The sequence below is a fragment of the Lynx canadensis genome, chromosome B1, assembly GCF_007474595.2.
Source record: "Lynx canadensis isolate LIC74 chromosome B1, mLynCan4.pri.v2, whole genome shotgun sequence".
Taxonomy (NCBI): Eukaryota; Metazoa; Chordata; class Mammalia; order Carnivora; family Felidae; genus Lynx; species Lynx canadensis.
The window spans coordinates 39,589,821-39,606,486 of NC_044306.2; the positions used below are offsets into that span (position 1 = coordinate 39,589,821).

The 16,666-nt window shown below is 38.9% G+C and overlaps 1 protein-coding gene across 8 annotated transcripts in view; it reads right to left on the bottom strand.

Moving 5' to 3' along the window:
- The window catches only part of CSGALNACT1 (chondroitin sulfate N-acetylgalactosaminyltransferase 1), a 345,395-nt gene that overhangs the window by 213,244 nt on the left and 115,485 nt on the right, over positions 1 to 16,666 (bottom strand). For 4 of the 8 annotated variants that reach the window (XM_030312495.1, XM_030312493.1, XM_030312500.1 and 1 more), the window contains one exon: positions 7,438 to 7,499. The exons of the other annotated variants lie outside the window; for them this stretch is intronic. The gene's annotated coding sequence lies outside the window, so the exon portion shown is untranslated. The remainder of the gene's footprint in view (positions 1 to 7,437; positions 7,500 to 16,666) is intronic. 8 annotated transcript variants of the gene reach the window in all.

Sequence of the window (16,666 nt, forward strand, 5' to 3'; positions counted from 1 at the left end):
ACTCAATGGAAGAAAAAGTAGTCTCTTCATAGATGGTACTGAGAAAACTGAATAACCACATGCAGAAGAATGAAATTAGATCCCTATCTTAAACCATTCACAAAAAGAGCTTGAAATGGACTGAAGACTTAAATTTAAGACCTCAATGCATTAAACTCCTAGAAGAAAACATAGAAGAAAAAGCTCTTTGATATTTGTCCTGGCAGCAATTGTCTGGATATGACACCAAAATAAATAAGTGAGATTACATGAAACTAAAAAGCTTCTGCATAGCAAAGGAAATCAACAAAATGAAAAGGCAACCTACTACATAGGAGAAAATATTCACAAATCATATATCTGATAAGGGCTTAATATCCAGAACTCATACAACTCAATAGAAAAAAAAAATCCAATTTTAAAATAGAGAAACTCAATAGACAGGTTTCCAAAGAAGACATCCAAATGGCCAACAGAAGATGTGAGATATATATATGATATATATATGATATATATATATATATATATATATATATATATATATGAGATATATATGAGATCTTGCCATTTGCAACAACATGGATGTATTTAAATGGCATTATGCTAAGTGAAATAAGTCAGACAAGAAAGACAAATACCATATGATTTCACTTGTATGTAGAATCTAAAAGAAAAAACAAACTAAAAAACAAAAATAGACTCAAATACAGAGAACAAATTGGTGGTTGCAAGAGCAGAGGTGGGTGGAGGGTTGAGAGAAATAGATAAAGGGGATTAAGAGGTAAAATTTTCTAGTAATAAAATAAGTCACAGAGATGAAAAGTACAGCATAGGGAATATAGTCAATAATATTGTAATAACATTGTTGGATGACTACAATTTTCATGGTGAGCACTGAGTAATGTATAGAATTATTGAATCAGAGGCGCCTGGGTGGCTCAGTCGGTTGGGCATCTGACTTCGGCTCAGGTCATGATCTCGCGGTCCATGAGTTCAAGCCCCGCGTTGGACTCTGTGCTGACAGCTCAGAGCCTGAAGCCTGTTTCAGATTCTGTGTCTCCCTCTCTCTCTGACCCTCCCCCGTTCATGCTCTGTCTCTCTCTCTGTCTCAAAAATAAACAAATGTTAAAAAAAAATTTTTAACAAAGAATTGTTGAAACAATATGTTGTATACCTGAAACTAACATAACACTGTATGTTAATTACACTTCAATTAAAAAACAAAATATAAGTTCTAAAAAATGTCCAACTGGTATATGAAAAGGTACTCAACATCAACTAATCATCAGGGAAATGCAAATCAAAACCACAAGGATATATCACCTCATACTTGTTAGAATAGCTATTCTCAAAAAGTCAAGAAGTAACAAGTGTTGGTGAATATATGGAGAAAAAGGAACCCTAGTGTACTATTAGTGGGAATGCAAATTGGTACAGCCAACTATGGAAAACAATATAGAGGTTCCTCAAAAAAGTAAAAATAGAACTACCATATGATCCAGCAAATCCCACTTCTGATTTCAGTATCTTGTAGAGATATCTGCCCTCCCATTTTCATTGCAGCATTACTCATAGTAGCTAAGAGGAAACAATCTAAGTGCTAGGCAACAGATGAATGGATGTGTTATACATATAAAGTGGAATATTATTCAGCCACGGGAAAGAAGGAAATCCTATTTGGCAACAACTTGGATGGACCTTAAGGACACTGTGCTGAGTAAGTCAGAGAAAGATAAATACTGAATGGTATCACTTAATGTGCAATCTAAAAAAGCTGAACTCAAAGAAAACAAAGAGTAGAATGGTGGTTACCAGGAGTTGAGGGGTGGGGGAAGCAGAGAGGTGTTGGTCAAAGGGTACAAACATCTAGTTTTAAGATTAACAAGTTCTGGCATAATTGAAGAAATACAATACATTTGAAACCTTTAAAAAAAAAAGATTAACAAGTTCTGGGAATCTAATGCACAGCATGGTGATTACAGCTAATAATACTGTATCATATACTTGAATGTTGCAAAAAGAGTAGTTTTTTAAATGTCCTTATATATATATATATGTATACACATGCACATACACATACATATACACAAAATGGAATATCATTCAACCATAAAAGAATGAGGAAATCTTGCCATTTGTGACAAAATGGATGGACCTTGAAGGCAATATGCTAAGTGACAGAAGTCAGATGGAGAAAGACAAATCCTGTATGATCTAACTTACATGTGGAATCTAAAATAACAAACAAAAAACAGACTCACAGAAAGAGATCAGACATACCGCCAACCAGAGGCAGAGGGTGGGGGAGGGGAATTGGAGGTCCATGACAACTACAATTAGCACTGCTGTGTGATATACAGGAAAGTCATTAAGAGAGTAGATCCTAAGAGTTCTCATCAAAAGGAGAATTTTTCTGTTCTTCTTTCTTTTCATTGTATCTACATGAGATGATAGATGTTAACTGAATCTAGTGTGGTCATCATTTCACAATACATGTAAATCAAACCATCACTCTGTACACCTTAAACTTATAGAGTAACATATATCACTTATTTCTCATTAAAACTGGATTTAAAAGAGAACATTAAAATATGCTCACCACAAAAAAGGAGCAATATTATGTGATGAGAAGGAAGTGCTAGCTAATGTTATGGCCGTACTTGTTTTGAAATCTATAAAATGTATCAAATCAACACGTTGTCTATCTTAAACTTACACAAAGCTATGTATCAATTACATCTCAATAAAGCTAGGGGAAAATAAAAATAAATCACCACAAAAAGAAAACTGATAATATACTATTTGCAACATGGGTTCTGGAGCCAGATGGAGGTTCAAACCCTGCTATCTGGACAAACTGTCATGGCATTCAAAGCTCCTCTAAGATTGGGGCCCAGGCTTGATGTAGTAACTCCCTCCCCAGGAGCTAGAATCCTGTCCAGACCCAGAGTTGGTACTTTGCTACTTGTTCCCACATTTCCCTTAGCAAAAACACAGCCTCCAGAGATACTGCCTAGAGGTCTATGGCACAGCCCATGGAGGACCTCCAAGGACTTGTGAGATCGTTTTCTCTGTGTCTGATATTTAACAAACACAAAATAAGCTGGGAAATTGACAACTTCCCCTTAAAAATTAAATGTGCCTGTGATATTATATGTCATATTTATTAATCCTACGAATACATTTTGTTACTTTTATACATATAAAATACATTTGGCTGGAAAGTTGCTGGTATGGATTGAATTGTATTCATCCAAAGTTCCTATCTTGAAGCCCTAAACCCCAGTGTAACGGTATTTGGAGATGGAGCCTTCAGAAGGTACTTAGGATTAGATGAAGTCAAAAGGATGATGCCCTCATGGTAGGATAGGTGCCCTCGTGAGAAGAGACAGCAGAGCACACCCCACCACCCCACATTCTCTTTCTCTCCACCATGTGAGGACACAAGAAGGTGGCAGTGTACAAACCAAGAAGAAAGTCCTCACCAGAAAACCAGCATGCTGGCACTTGGACTCCCAGCCTCCAAAACTGTGAGAAATGACATTTTGTTGATTAAGCCTCCCAGTCAATGATATTTTGCTATGGTAGCTGGAGTTGACTAAGACAGCTATCATATATAAATAAGAACATGACTTAACGATGTGATGAGAACATCTCCAAGTCAGTAATAATAATCAGGTATCAGTGGGGTCAGAACTCCCTCACTGGAAATTTTAGGTGTTTTAAGTACCAGAAATGTCTACCTAAATGTGTTTATATTAAGTCACTGTGCTCCTTTGCTCTCAATAATAAATAAGTTCTGTTTATTTCATGTTTCACAGCACTCCCTGTGCCCTGAGGTTGGCCAGGGACCCGCAGAACAGGAAGGGAGGTAGAAGAGGGCTGTCCATCTTCTCCCAAGGACACACTGGTTGGAAAGCTCTGGGCTGTGGCCGGGCACCTGCCTGAACCTCACAGAACCTGTGGAGGCCATGGATCATTGCAGTCATGGACTTGCAGTGAATTGAGGCTGCTTCTCTGTCCAGCTCCCCTGATGCACACTCCCCATCTATGGCTGCGTCAGCCATCTAATGCTGCTCCCTGTGCATCTGGGGACACTGCTCCACCTCCTCAGCATGCTGTGGTCACATCATAAAGGGACAGGCAGCAGAGCACAGATGTGAGGCATTCGCAGTGGGCCAGCTAGAAAGTCTTTCCACTCTCCCCTTCATCTTTTCACAGCCCTGCTCCTTTTGACCTTTATAGAGGAATTCTCACACAATTTGTCAAATTTCACGGTAGAATTCCCAGAAATGATATATAAGAGATGCCAGAACCCCAATTGAAAAAAATAATGAAATCAGCACCATTTTTGCATAGTTGGGTTCGCTTCAAAAGAAGAGCTAACCTCCAGGTACCTGGGTGGCTCAGTCCATTAAGCGTCCGACTTCAGCTCAGGTCAGGATCTCACAGTCCAGGAGTTCAAGCCCTGTGTCAGGCTCTGTGCTGATAGCTCAGAGCCCGAAGCCTGTTTCAGATTCTGGGTCTCCCTCCCTCTCTGCCTCTCCCCCACTCATGCTCTTTCTCTGTCTCTCAAAAATGAGTAAATGTTAAAAAATTTTTTTTTAAAAAGGGCTTTTAAATTTTCTACTTGTTTCTGCCTCTGAAAAGTATCGACAGGTCCCAGAAAGACACGATTGGCTTATTCTTTTTTATATATCTGAACAACACCATCTGGCCAAAATCAGCCTCCACAGTAGTTGAGATCCCCTGGGGCCACCTACACACAGCCAATAGTGCTTTCCCCAACTTTATGGAGATCTTTGTAACATCCTTCTAGAATTGTCTACTCAAAATGAATAGCTTGACAGTCCTCTCAGAGGTTTTATGAAGTTTTTTACCTTGATTATGTAATGCATCATTTCCTACCATTTGAATATGGATGCTTTCATAGGCTAATCAGAGCCTTGAGACAACGGTTTCAAATGTATCATTTATGACATAAAGCAATGACTTACTTGTGTCCTCTATTCTCATTACAATGTCCTAAGGAAACTGTTCTGCCTTAAAGGCTCTCTTTTCTAGTTGATATGCAAACCCCTCCTTTTCCATGAAAAACCTTAATTTTCTCACGTTAGAGTTGTTGATTTTCGTATTTAGTAATAACGGCCATCATTCTTTTTTATTTACCCTCTGCAGTTGGTAAGATTTTTATTTTACTGTTTTCCTTTCCACTTTATGATAATGTTCTCTTTTTTTGGTATGATAATGTCACAAGCCTAATTTTCCCTTCTGTTGGGTCCTGATTATTCCCCCCAAAGGCTGATATTTAAAATGAAAGCATTTAAAACTTAATGTTAGCACAATGGTTATGTGGTCACATGTATATATAGGAAACTAAGCCTACAGATACTGTTAATATTATTCCATGCAAATTAAGTCTAATGCAGCATATGTAGTAAGCAGCTTCCCTTCAGGGCTGATCTAATTGTAAAACTGAGGCTAAAGTTTTTAAAAGGTAATAAGTAAGAGGGAGGGCAAATAACTAGGAACCAGTTTGTCACTGCTGCTGTAGGACTGACTTCTTAGTATCATTTACATCTGAGGCAGAAAATTACAGCTTAAGAATTATACCCATTGAAGGGGGAGGACTTTTCCCTTCTTCCCTTCTAGGTTGTTTGGCTGGTTGAATAAGCTGACATAAAAAAATTAATTTCATATGTATAAGAACCCAAAGATATGACATTCAAAGAAGTGACCAAAGCAGGCAGCTTTTATGCCTTTTTGACAAGGAAGCAATAAACTTGACCTGACAAAGGGGTTTGAGGTTGGATGGTAAATTAGTGAAGAAGTAATAAGGTTTGTTTAGATAGCCCTCTCAGCCCTGAATTCCCTGTCTCTAGTGATAAGGATGCTCTCCTGGTACAGGAAGGTAGCTTTCACAGGAGAGATTTACTTCCTGCCTTCAGGGGGACAAAGAAGGGTTACACTGTCCTTCTTGCAATGGTTGTTTCTCAAGTAACTTAAATTCAAAATAATCAATATGCCAAAAAGGCACACTCAGGGGTGGCATATTCAGCTACCTATCACCACTCTATGAGACTCTACGCTAAATTAACTTGACCAGTTTTGTGTGTGTGTGTGTTTAATGTTTATTTATTTTGAGAGAGAGAGTGAGTACAAGTGAGCAGGGGAGGGCCAAAGAGAGAGAGAGGAAGAGAGAGAATCCCAAGCAGGCTCCATGCTGTCAGCTCAGAGCCTGACATGGGGCTCGAACTCACGAACCATGAGATCATTACCTGAGGCAACATCAAGAGTCAGATGCTCAACCAACTGAGCCACCCAGGCGCCCCACTGATCAGTATTTTGTTGTTGTTTTTTAACATATATATCAGAATTTGTAGCTCTTACAGACATTAGGCTGACGTTGGCTGGAGGAATCAGGTAAATAGCTCCCTTCAAGGTTATCTGGAGTGAAACTGCAGGTTGAAAGAGATACCGGTTTAACTGAAGCCAAAAAATGGGTTACAGGAAGTGTCAGTTTCAGGGAGACAGGAAGTGGCAGCAGATCAAGCTTAGTGGCTTGACAACCAGCCCAAACTGTCAGGCACTAAGTGGGATTTATCTCTAGCTTCCCAACTCCTAGCATATCCTGAAACACTCTCCGTACCTGAAATGCCCTTCCTGCCTCTCAGCAAAGCACCCTTCAGGTCTTGGCTGGGATGTCAGCTCCTGAGAGAGGCCCGCCTTGACAGCCCCCGTCTCACCTGTGTCTACTGCTACAGAAGGCAGAGCTGGGAATGAGAGACAAGGACAACCTGAAGGGAAGAAATGGTTGTGAGGCTGCCCAGGGTGGCAGCCACAGCCCATCAATGCCTACTCAGCTCTGGGTCAACCTAACCGTGGGCCCACCCTTCTTTCTGCCCTGCAAGATTTTTAATCTCGCTTGGCTCATTATTCTAATTAATTTGGGTTTTCAGAAGCATTAAAAATTTATCTCAAAGTAAAGTTAAAGAAACTGGAAGAATTGAAAAGGGAGCAATAGAAAAAAACAATAAAGGGGGAAAGGGTACTTGAAATGCGTTACAAGTGAATGGAATCTAAAGGCACAACAGACTGACCCACCTGGAATTTAAGTAGTTTTAGGAGAGCTTTGTAAGAAGTATTTGTGTAAGGGAACTGAAAGGAACCAGAATAGAAAGGAGGTACAACCAAAGTGGTTCCTTCCCCAAACTGAGACACAGTGTCAATTCACTGCTCACCAGTATGAAAGAGCTGAACCAGGCCTCTGGGAAGCTATTTTATAAATTCAACAGATTACCATCATTTATATAGACCACATTCAGATACAAAAGTACATACAAAGACTTACATAACTTCCAAGGTCAGTTAAAACCACAGCATATATAATTTGCCGAAGGCTTTTAACACTGTAAATGCCTACTTTCTGTGCTCTTTCTCCAAACTTTTATGGCTCACCAATAAAGAGATGTGTCATCATGATCTATTCTCTAATGAATCCTCCCTGTCTGTCCAGGACTCTGAAAAGAGAAAATCAGGAGTAAATGTAAATGTTGTCCTAGCCACTCTAAAAGTACAAAATTAAAGAGGCCTGATACCCTGTAATGAAAATGTTCTACTTAAATGAAATCTCATTTTCAAGGGACCCAACTGCAGAACAATCAACAATAACAGGCTTTATGTCCAAACGGGAGAGGAGGAGAAAGGCATAGCATGCTTGCCCTTGGTTAAGGAGGGTTATATTTAAACAATGAGGAATAAACATGTCTATGAGATGGGGTCTGAGAAAAATATGCTGGGTATTTTTTTTAATTAATGCGAATTCTGCTCCCAAATTTTCACAGAAAACTTTTTCTTTTCTAGTCTAATTATGCATTGCATTATTAACCACTGCCAGGAAGAAGCCAAAGGATCATAAAAATCTATTATATCACAACTAAAGCAATGTGAGGCTCTGGGTGCCCTCAGTGGACCACACATTCCGGCATGATTGAGATCTGCCAGGTGGGACTAGGGAGAAGAGATGCATTACAACATCAAGCTTGGGAGATACTCAAAATAGAAGATGAATATTGAGAACCACAACATCACACCAAGTTTTGGGGGACAGGAAGCTAGGGCCAGTGATTTAACACATTTGACAAAAACATTTCCCCCTCCTCCCACAGCTACAAAGGAAGAGGGTTGCTTTTCTTACTAAGGTCACAACAACATGCACCTGTTTTGACTTGAGCCACTCCATGTCACTATAAACAGATGGCAAAATATTAAAAACCTTCCTGAATTTACAATGACATATCCATCTGGAAATGCTCTTTGGGATACCCACTTTTTAAAAAATTTTTGTTGTTGTTTTCATTTTTTAGAAAGAGTGCGAGCTGAGGAGGGGTAGAGACAGAGAGGGACAGAGGATCCGAAGTGGGGTCTGCACTGAGAGCAGCAAGCCTGACATGGGGCTCAAACTCAAGAACCCAGAGGTCCTGACCTGAGCTGAAGTCGGGTGCTCAACCAACTGAGCCACCCAGGCTCCATGGGATACACACTTTTAAAAGAACAGTTTTTGGGGCACCTGGGTGGCTCAGTCAGTTGAGTGTCCAACTTCAGCTCAGGTCATGATCTCACAGCTCGTGAGTTCGAGCCCCACGTCAGGCTCTGTGCTGACAGCTCGGAGCCTGGAGCGTGCTTCGGATTCTGTGTCTACCTCTCTTTCTGTCCCTAACCCACTCGCATTCTGTCTCTGTCTCTCTCAAAAATAAATAACATTATAAAAATAATAACAATAAAATAAAAGAACAGTTTTCAAAAAGTTATATAATAAAAAGATAGGGGAAGGAGGATTAGAAAGTGAGAGCTAATAAATTTAGTTGAAACTTAACATCATTTCAGTAATGAATGTAATGAAATGTCTGAAAAGATTACCCCAATGAAGTTAAGCTTTATATTGTAACAGATAGCATATTCTTTTGTAAGCTAAAGCTTACAAAAGTAAAGTAAAGCTTTACCAAGTAAAGCTCGGTACACCTAAATGTACCAAGATTATCTGAAGGGTCTACTGGTTTTCTTGTAAGAATCTTGAGGCTTCTTACATGTGATAAATCTGCACAAGACTAATGCACAAAGCAGGTGTCAGTAGTAATATCATCATATCTTTATACAATACCTTATGGCTCTTCAGGTGCTATTATATGCATTACTTTATATTACCATTATAGTAATTATTATTCCCATGTGAGGAAATCAGCCAAGAGAAGTAGCTTAGCTATATGTAAAAGAAAGTCAGTGATGGGATCAGTCCTATAAACCAAGTACCCAAACCCCAAATCCAATACTTCTTTATTCTCCCCTTCACTATGATCAAGTTTTCTTTAGAAGAAAATTAATTTCCTCAAGAAAGGTAATATTGCATGGTGGTTAAGAGTATGGCTTTGAAAGATGCTCAATATCGCTCATCATTAGGGAAATGCAAATCAAAACTATAATGAGATATCACCTCACACCTGTCAGAATGGCTAAAATCAAAAACACAAGAAACAACAAGAATATTGTTTGGCATTGAATGTGGAGGAAAAAGGAATCCTTGTGCATTGTTGGTGGGAATGCAAACTGGCATAGCCATTGTGGAAAACAGTATGGAGGTTCCTCAAAAAGGTAAAAATAGAAATACCCTACAATCCAATCATCACACTACTATTTACCCCCCAAATACAAAAAAACTGGGGTGCCTATGTGGCTCAGTTGGTTAAGCGTCCAACTCTTCTTTCTAGCTCAGGTCATGATCTCACAGTTCATGAGTTTGAGCCCCATGTTGAGCTCTGCACTGATGGTCTCTCCCCCACTTGCGTGCATGTTCTCTCTCTCTCAAAATAAATAAGTAAACTTTTTCATAAAAATAGCATTTTTTAAAGAATTGTATTTTAAACAATACTAATTCACTAATTCAGAAGGATACATGCACCCCTATGTTTGCTGCCACATATTTACAATAGCCAAATTATGGAAGCAGCCCAAGTATCCATCAATAGATGAATGGGTAAAGAAGATGTGATGTATACACAATGGAATATAATTCAGTCATAAAAAAAATGAAATCTTGCCATTTGCAACAACATGGATGAAGCTAGAGAGTACTGTATAATGCTAAGCAAAATGAGTCAATCTGAGAAAGACAAATACCATATGATTCCACTCACATGTGAAATTTAAGAAATAAAACAAATTAGCAAAGGAAATAAAAAAGAGAGACAAGCCAAGAAATAGACTCTTAACTATAGAGAACAAACTGATGGTTACTGAGGGGGGGGGGGGGAAATGGGTGAAACAGGCAAAGGGGATTAAAAGTACACTTACCAAGAAAAGCACTGAGTAATATATAGAATTGTTGAATCATTATACTGTTCAACTGAAACTAATATAACACTGCATGTTAACTATACTGGAATTAAAATTTAAAAACTTAATTTAAAAAAAGAGTATGGGCTTTGAAAACAAACAAACCTAAGTACCAGGCTTTGTTCTACCATACACCAGTTGCATAACTTTGGATAAGTAACCTATCTTCTCTGGGCCTCAATTTTATCATCTGTAAAATGGAGATATTTGTATAATGGGCCTAGGATAGCTATTATCATTATACATCAACTTCTGGTTTTTCTCTCCTTCCCTGCAAGGGTACTTCCCAGTCCCCCTGCAGTTGGATGGTGTCATGTGACCAGTTCTGACCAATGAAACATGGACAGATGTATGGCATGTTGCTTCCAGATCTGGACAATGAAAAGCACATGCATGATGCTGCAGCCCCACTCTTATCCAGCCTGGGGTTGAGGATGACAAAGTCGTGTTGATACTGGAGCAGCCTGGATCACCACGTCACCTCATCAAGTCCTGCTGCCCAGACTACAGTGCACTTTGCTCTGTTGTGTGAAGCCACTGAAACCATGGCATTGTGACCACAGCATAATCTAGCATATCCTGACTAATACCCTCTTTGTGACTCTTGCTGTGATGATCAAATAAAACTATAAAGGAATTATAAAAAATCGGCCCCTACTATTAACATTGTAGAGTGGTTAAATATGAGAACTAGGATTGTAAACTCAAAACACCTAATTTATAGTCCATTTATTCCCTCAACAAATATGTATTGAGTATCTATAATGTGTGAGGCCCCATCTGGGAGCTGAATATAAAGTGATGAACAAGACAGACACTATAGCTCATAACGCCCCAAGAAATAAATACATCTTTAAAAATCTTCTAGGAACCCCTTTCTGAGGGAGTTTAGACACAATCCTTCAGGAATATATATGGATATGTTCTAATGACTTGGAAAGGAATGAAGCCCTGCCCTGGGAAGGATCTGAACTGTTATAGCACCCATGTAGGTGGCTCCCAACGCCTCAAGTCAGCCCACACGTGGGACTCACTGAACCATCCTGCCTGCTAACAAGAGCTCTAAGTGTCCAAGGCACTTGCCAGAAACGATAGACACACACAGTGAAAGAACTCTGATTTCCATCAAGGATATTCTAGTGAACAAATAGTTTACTAGCATTAAAATCTCACAGTGTACCCTACAGCAATTTGCCAGGTATCCAGTTCACTTTATGAAATGTGTGAGCTGGAGATAGATAGACCTCCTAATATTTTTAATTTCACTGTTTCCTCCTTGATTCTCAAAACTCTACTTTTCATGAGCAGGAAATTTTCCCATAACTCCTCCTCAGAATTGAATTGCTAGAATATTCTTGACTGGACCACTAAACTGTTGCCAGACACATTCTCAATGTAATGGTTTTGAGTCCCTGATACAGCCGTATTTTCTTTTACTTGAGTAAAATGATTACATCTGGAAAGTGTATAAACTTGGACTCAAAACTCAAAATCAGTACCCACTGCATCAGAAAAACAACACTATTAATTCTAGGCAGATTCCTGTAGAATTTAACCGTGAGGCACTATAGCATTTCTCAGTAGTGGATCTGTCACACTCAAATCTAATTTAAATTCCAACAACTTTGCTTTAGAAGCTTTTCCATGAAATCTGGTATTTGCCTGACTTGCCTGCTGTAAATTCTATTAACCAAACTCTGCAGGACCTTACACTACTCTTGAATAATTCTACACTTGGAAAAAAACAAACAAAAAAAGATTATGAAACTGCCAGCAAACACCTTTTATATTTCAGAAGGTAAACTTACGAGTTTAAGGCTTAAACTTTGGTTGTTTTTCCTTTCAGAACATCCAAAGGTTGAATTCAAACTCTGGACAATCACATTTTCCAAGGCACAGGAGAGAAGCCCTAATGAAAGCCTATTAAGAATTTGGGACCCGGGGCGCCTGGGTGGCGCAGTCGGTTAAGCGTCCGACTTCAGCCAGGTCACGATCTCACGGTCCGTGAGTTCAAGCCCCGCGTCAGGCTCTGGGCTGATGGCTCAGAGCCTGGAGCCTGTTTCCGATTCTGCGTCTCCCTCTCTCTCTGCCCCTCCCCCGTTCATGCTCTCTCTCTGTCCCAAAAAAAAATAAATAAAACGTTGAAAAAAAAAAAAAAAAAGAATTTGGGACCCACAGGTGAGACTCAGGCTGCTAAACCCGAAACAAAATCTCACTTAGTCCTCTCCTGCCTTTCCTTCAGCAACGATGGAAACACCTGGCGCAAAGGCAGATTCAGTATCATTTTTCTGACTCATCTCTCTAAGTCCCTCAGTCCGTGGGGTTTTTGGGTCTCCTGGGACATGGAACCTACTCTCCTTACCAGTAACAGTGAGCTGTAGACCCTGTCTGTCTCTTCCAACCATCTCTCCTCCTCACATCTCCTTCCTAAACCTTCAGGATACCCAAGTCCCTCCTGGGCTCCCTCCTCACCTGAACCCACCAGACCCACACTCCATGTCCAGTCCTAGGGGAGCCGGCTTTCTCCAGTAACAACAGATGGGAGTTAATGGGATAATAAACCAGATCACACCAGGTTAACAAAAGGCCTTGCTCTGGTTAAGACATCTACTAAACAGCACTGCTTGTGGGGCTGGAGCACAGGGCAGACCCCGGGGACTCCACCTGAGCCCATCCAGTGGCCCTGCATGCCCTACTTTGGGGAGGGGTCATCAAAACAAGATGTTGCCTTGAGACCACATGATCCTTCAAAAAGAAGTACTATTTCTTTTTTAAGTTTCATAACACTCACTCAAGGCACTTTTTAAAATGTATAAAAACATTCTGAAATGTAGGAAGAAACAAAACCTATAGATGTTCACTGACATCCTCAGATAAGATCACCTTAAATAAATTAAACAAACAAAACCTTCCCAACAATGTGCTGAAGAGGTAGCAAGGGAAGCAAAGCCATGACTCATGACAAACAAGTGAACTCCAAACGCCTTCAGCTTGCTTGCTAGTGTTTTGCTTCATGGTGCCCCCAGCCAACCTTATCTGTAAAGAGCCAGATAGTAAATATTTTCAGCTTTGTAGGCCACATAAGGTTTCTGTTGCATATTCTTCTTTGGTTCATTTTACAGCCCTTTAAAAGTGTAAAAACCATTCTAGCTTGAGGGCATTCGCTGGCAGCCTTTGGCCACATTTGGCCATTTGCAGGCTGTGGTCACACAGTTCTGCCTTGGAACATCTTTGGTGCTCACACAGGGCCACCTGATGACCATCTCTGACCCAACAAAAACTAAGAAGCTTTTGTTTAAAAGGAAAGTGCCTTTCTAGATAGGCACTAAAAGAGTTCAGTTCTGCCTAAATCATTTTATTGGTTTTACACAGTTCCAACAAAAATCCTAGAGCTATTTATGTTTCCTTTTAGTTATTATTTTATTGGTTTTTATTTCAGGGTGGGAGGGGAGAGAGGTCAAGGGAAATAGAGGTCAAATAAAGAATTGGGCTAAATGATGCTATAATTTATATTTTATAAAAGGTTAAAATAAGTAAGTTCTAGATAATACTGTAAGAAGGAAAAATACAATCTTTCAAGTAATAAACCATATTATAAAGCTACAGTAATTAAGAGTATCATTCTAGGATAAATCAGAAACAGATCAATAAAACAAAACAGCATAGAAACAGACCAAAAGTTAGATAAAACATAAATACATGATGAAGTCATGAAGGGTGATGATACAATGGCTTATTTAACAAAAATATTGCAGGGTCAACTGATTATCTATAGGGGGAAATCACGTTAGATTTTTTTAATCCCAAAATGTACTCCAAGGTAAATGCCAAGTAAATCACAGAGTTGAAGTTGTAAAATTCCATTAGAGGAGCTAGAAAAAAACCATATAGTTAAATATACTTATCTTTCTGTATTTGAAAAGACTTTCTTCTTTTTTTAAATCTAAGGGAAAAAGACTTTTAAAACTGATGGCAGAAATCACACTCACACAAAAGATAACAACTGACAACTGAAAAATCAAAATTAGTAAATTAAATTAGCATATTTAATTTTACATCCTAAATTATATATTCTATAGTATATCATAAATTACATAGTAAACTAAAGTGCTCAGTAAAATTTAGTAAGTTAAACACAGGTAAACATCAAAAAAAAATTATAAAAATATAAAGGCCAACAACTAATTAGGAAAATTTTCAACAAATGAAATGGAAAAAGGGTCAGTATCCTTGGCATATAAAGATCCCTTGTAAGCTGTAAGAAATATACCAAACTTCAATAGATAAAAAGTAGAGAGTTTTTTAAAGGACTCAAAAAAATTAATATATAGATAAAAAATGTTTAACTTTACTGGTAACCAAAGAAATATAAATCAAAATAGCACCATTAGCGTTTGCTTATCAAATTAGCCATGTACAGTGTATGGGGGCAATGAGTCCTACACTCTTCCCCCACTGCTGGAAACAAACTCTGGTAAGTAATCTGGCAAGCATTATTTACCAAGTATCTCTAAAGTGGTCATATTTTTTATTATTAATTTCACTTCAAGGAATCAATATAAATGAAACGATCATAAATCTGGACAAAAATGGATGCACTACAGCGGACCTGGGAGCATTATACATAAAATGAGAAATGATTTAAATGCCTAACACTGGGGAATGGTTAGTAAGCTATGGCATATACATACTATGAAATACTATGTAGCCATTAAAATTATATTCATGGAGAGTTTTTAATGATGGAGAATTTATCTACATTAATTGAGAAAGAATACAAAATTGTGTATGTGCTAGGATCTCAGTTGTGATAAAATTCACTCACACACACATACCCACACACACACACACACACACACAGGTTAAAAAGAAATATGCCCAAATGTTCAAGAGTGGTTATCACTAGAAAGAAAGAAAGAAAGAAAGAAAGAAAGAAAGAAAGAAAGAAAGAAAGAAAGAAAGAAAGAAAGAAAGAAAGAAAGAAAGAAAAAAAGAAAGAAAGAAAGAAAGAAAGAAAATAAGAAAGGAAATGTTGATACTCATCAAGCCAAAACTTACTCAAAACCAGAATTACAGAACTGACAGTGACCTCATGCATCTAATCTTTGTATTGTAGATTAAAAATAATTAAAAGTACTCGGGGTGCCTGGGTGACTCAGCTCAGGGCATGATCTTGCAGTTCAAGTGGGTTCAAACCCCACATTGGGCTCTGGGCAGACAGCTTGGAGCCTGGAGCCTACTTCGGATTCTGTGTCTCCCTCTCTCTATGTCTCTCTCTCTCTCTCTCTCTCTCTCAAATATAAACATTAAAAAAATTTTAATTAAAAAAATTAAAAGTACTTTATGAAACTGAGACATATCCCCCATGTATCAGCATCTTAACCCAACCTACAGTCAGGCCAATGCCAATCATGCTTCTTTGTGAACATCAGCAGAGTACTCTGTATAGGCAAGACACAGGTCTAAAGTAAAAGAACCAGCATCAATCAAAGTTAAGGGTCCATGTAAAAGCCCTGTAAGCAGGAAAATTTAATTCATTAAGTTGAAAATGATCAATAACCTTGATTTTGTTATTATTAGATTGTCAGAGCAACACATTATAATTAATTTAGACCTGCTCTCACTGTGGCAGGAAGCTGGGAAACAGGATTCACCAGCTACTAGATTCTAATACAATAAACAAAGGAAACAATGTACTGGGATTCTTAATGAGTTAAGTAGGGAGAAACAACTCTTTGGGAGCATGATGCAATAGTATTAAGATACAACAGTAGGGAATACTTAAAACACCCTCTAATTAGAACAAGAAGGATCTAATCCAAATGGAGATAACAAAAGGTGTAGAAAGTACTCAAGTAACAAGTTCATTCTGGCAGAATGCTGTGGTGGAAACAATGGAGACTGTGGAGTCACACAGACAGGGCCTGGAATCCCAGTGCATCCATCTATAAACTTCACTCTCTGGCAAGATCCTTAACCTCTCAGAGCATCAGTTTCCTCATCTGTCAAACATAGATAGTAATTAACCTTTCAGGGTGGGGGTAAGGTTTGAGATAATAGGTATTAGACATCTGGTTCAAAGCCCAGTATGCCTAACAATGAATGGAACCCATTATTCTCTTGATGAAAGACCAGGGACCAAAGAAGCCAGCCACGTGTCCCTGATGCTGTGGGCACTGCTTTCCCTTTCCTGGCCAACTTGCAGGCCCTGGGGGGGGGGGGGGGGGGGGAGGGGGAGCCTTGCTTGGTGCTGGCAGGGGGGCCAGAGACAGGTAGGAAGAGAATGATCTAACAATAA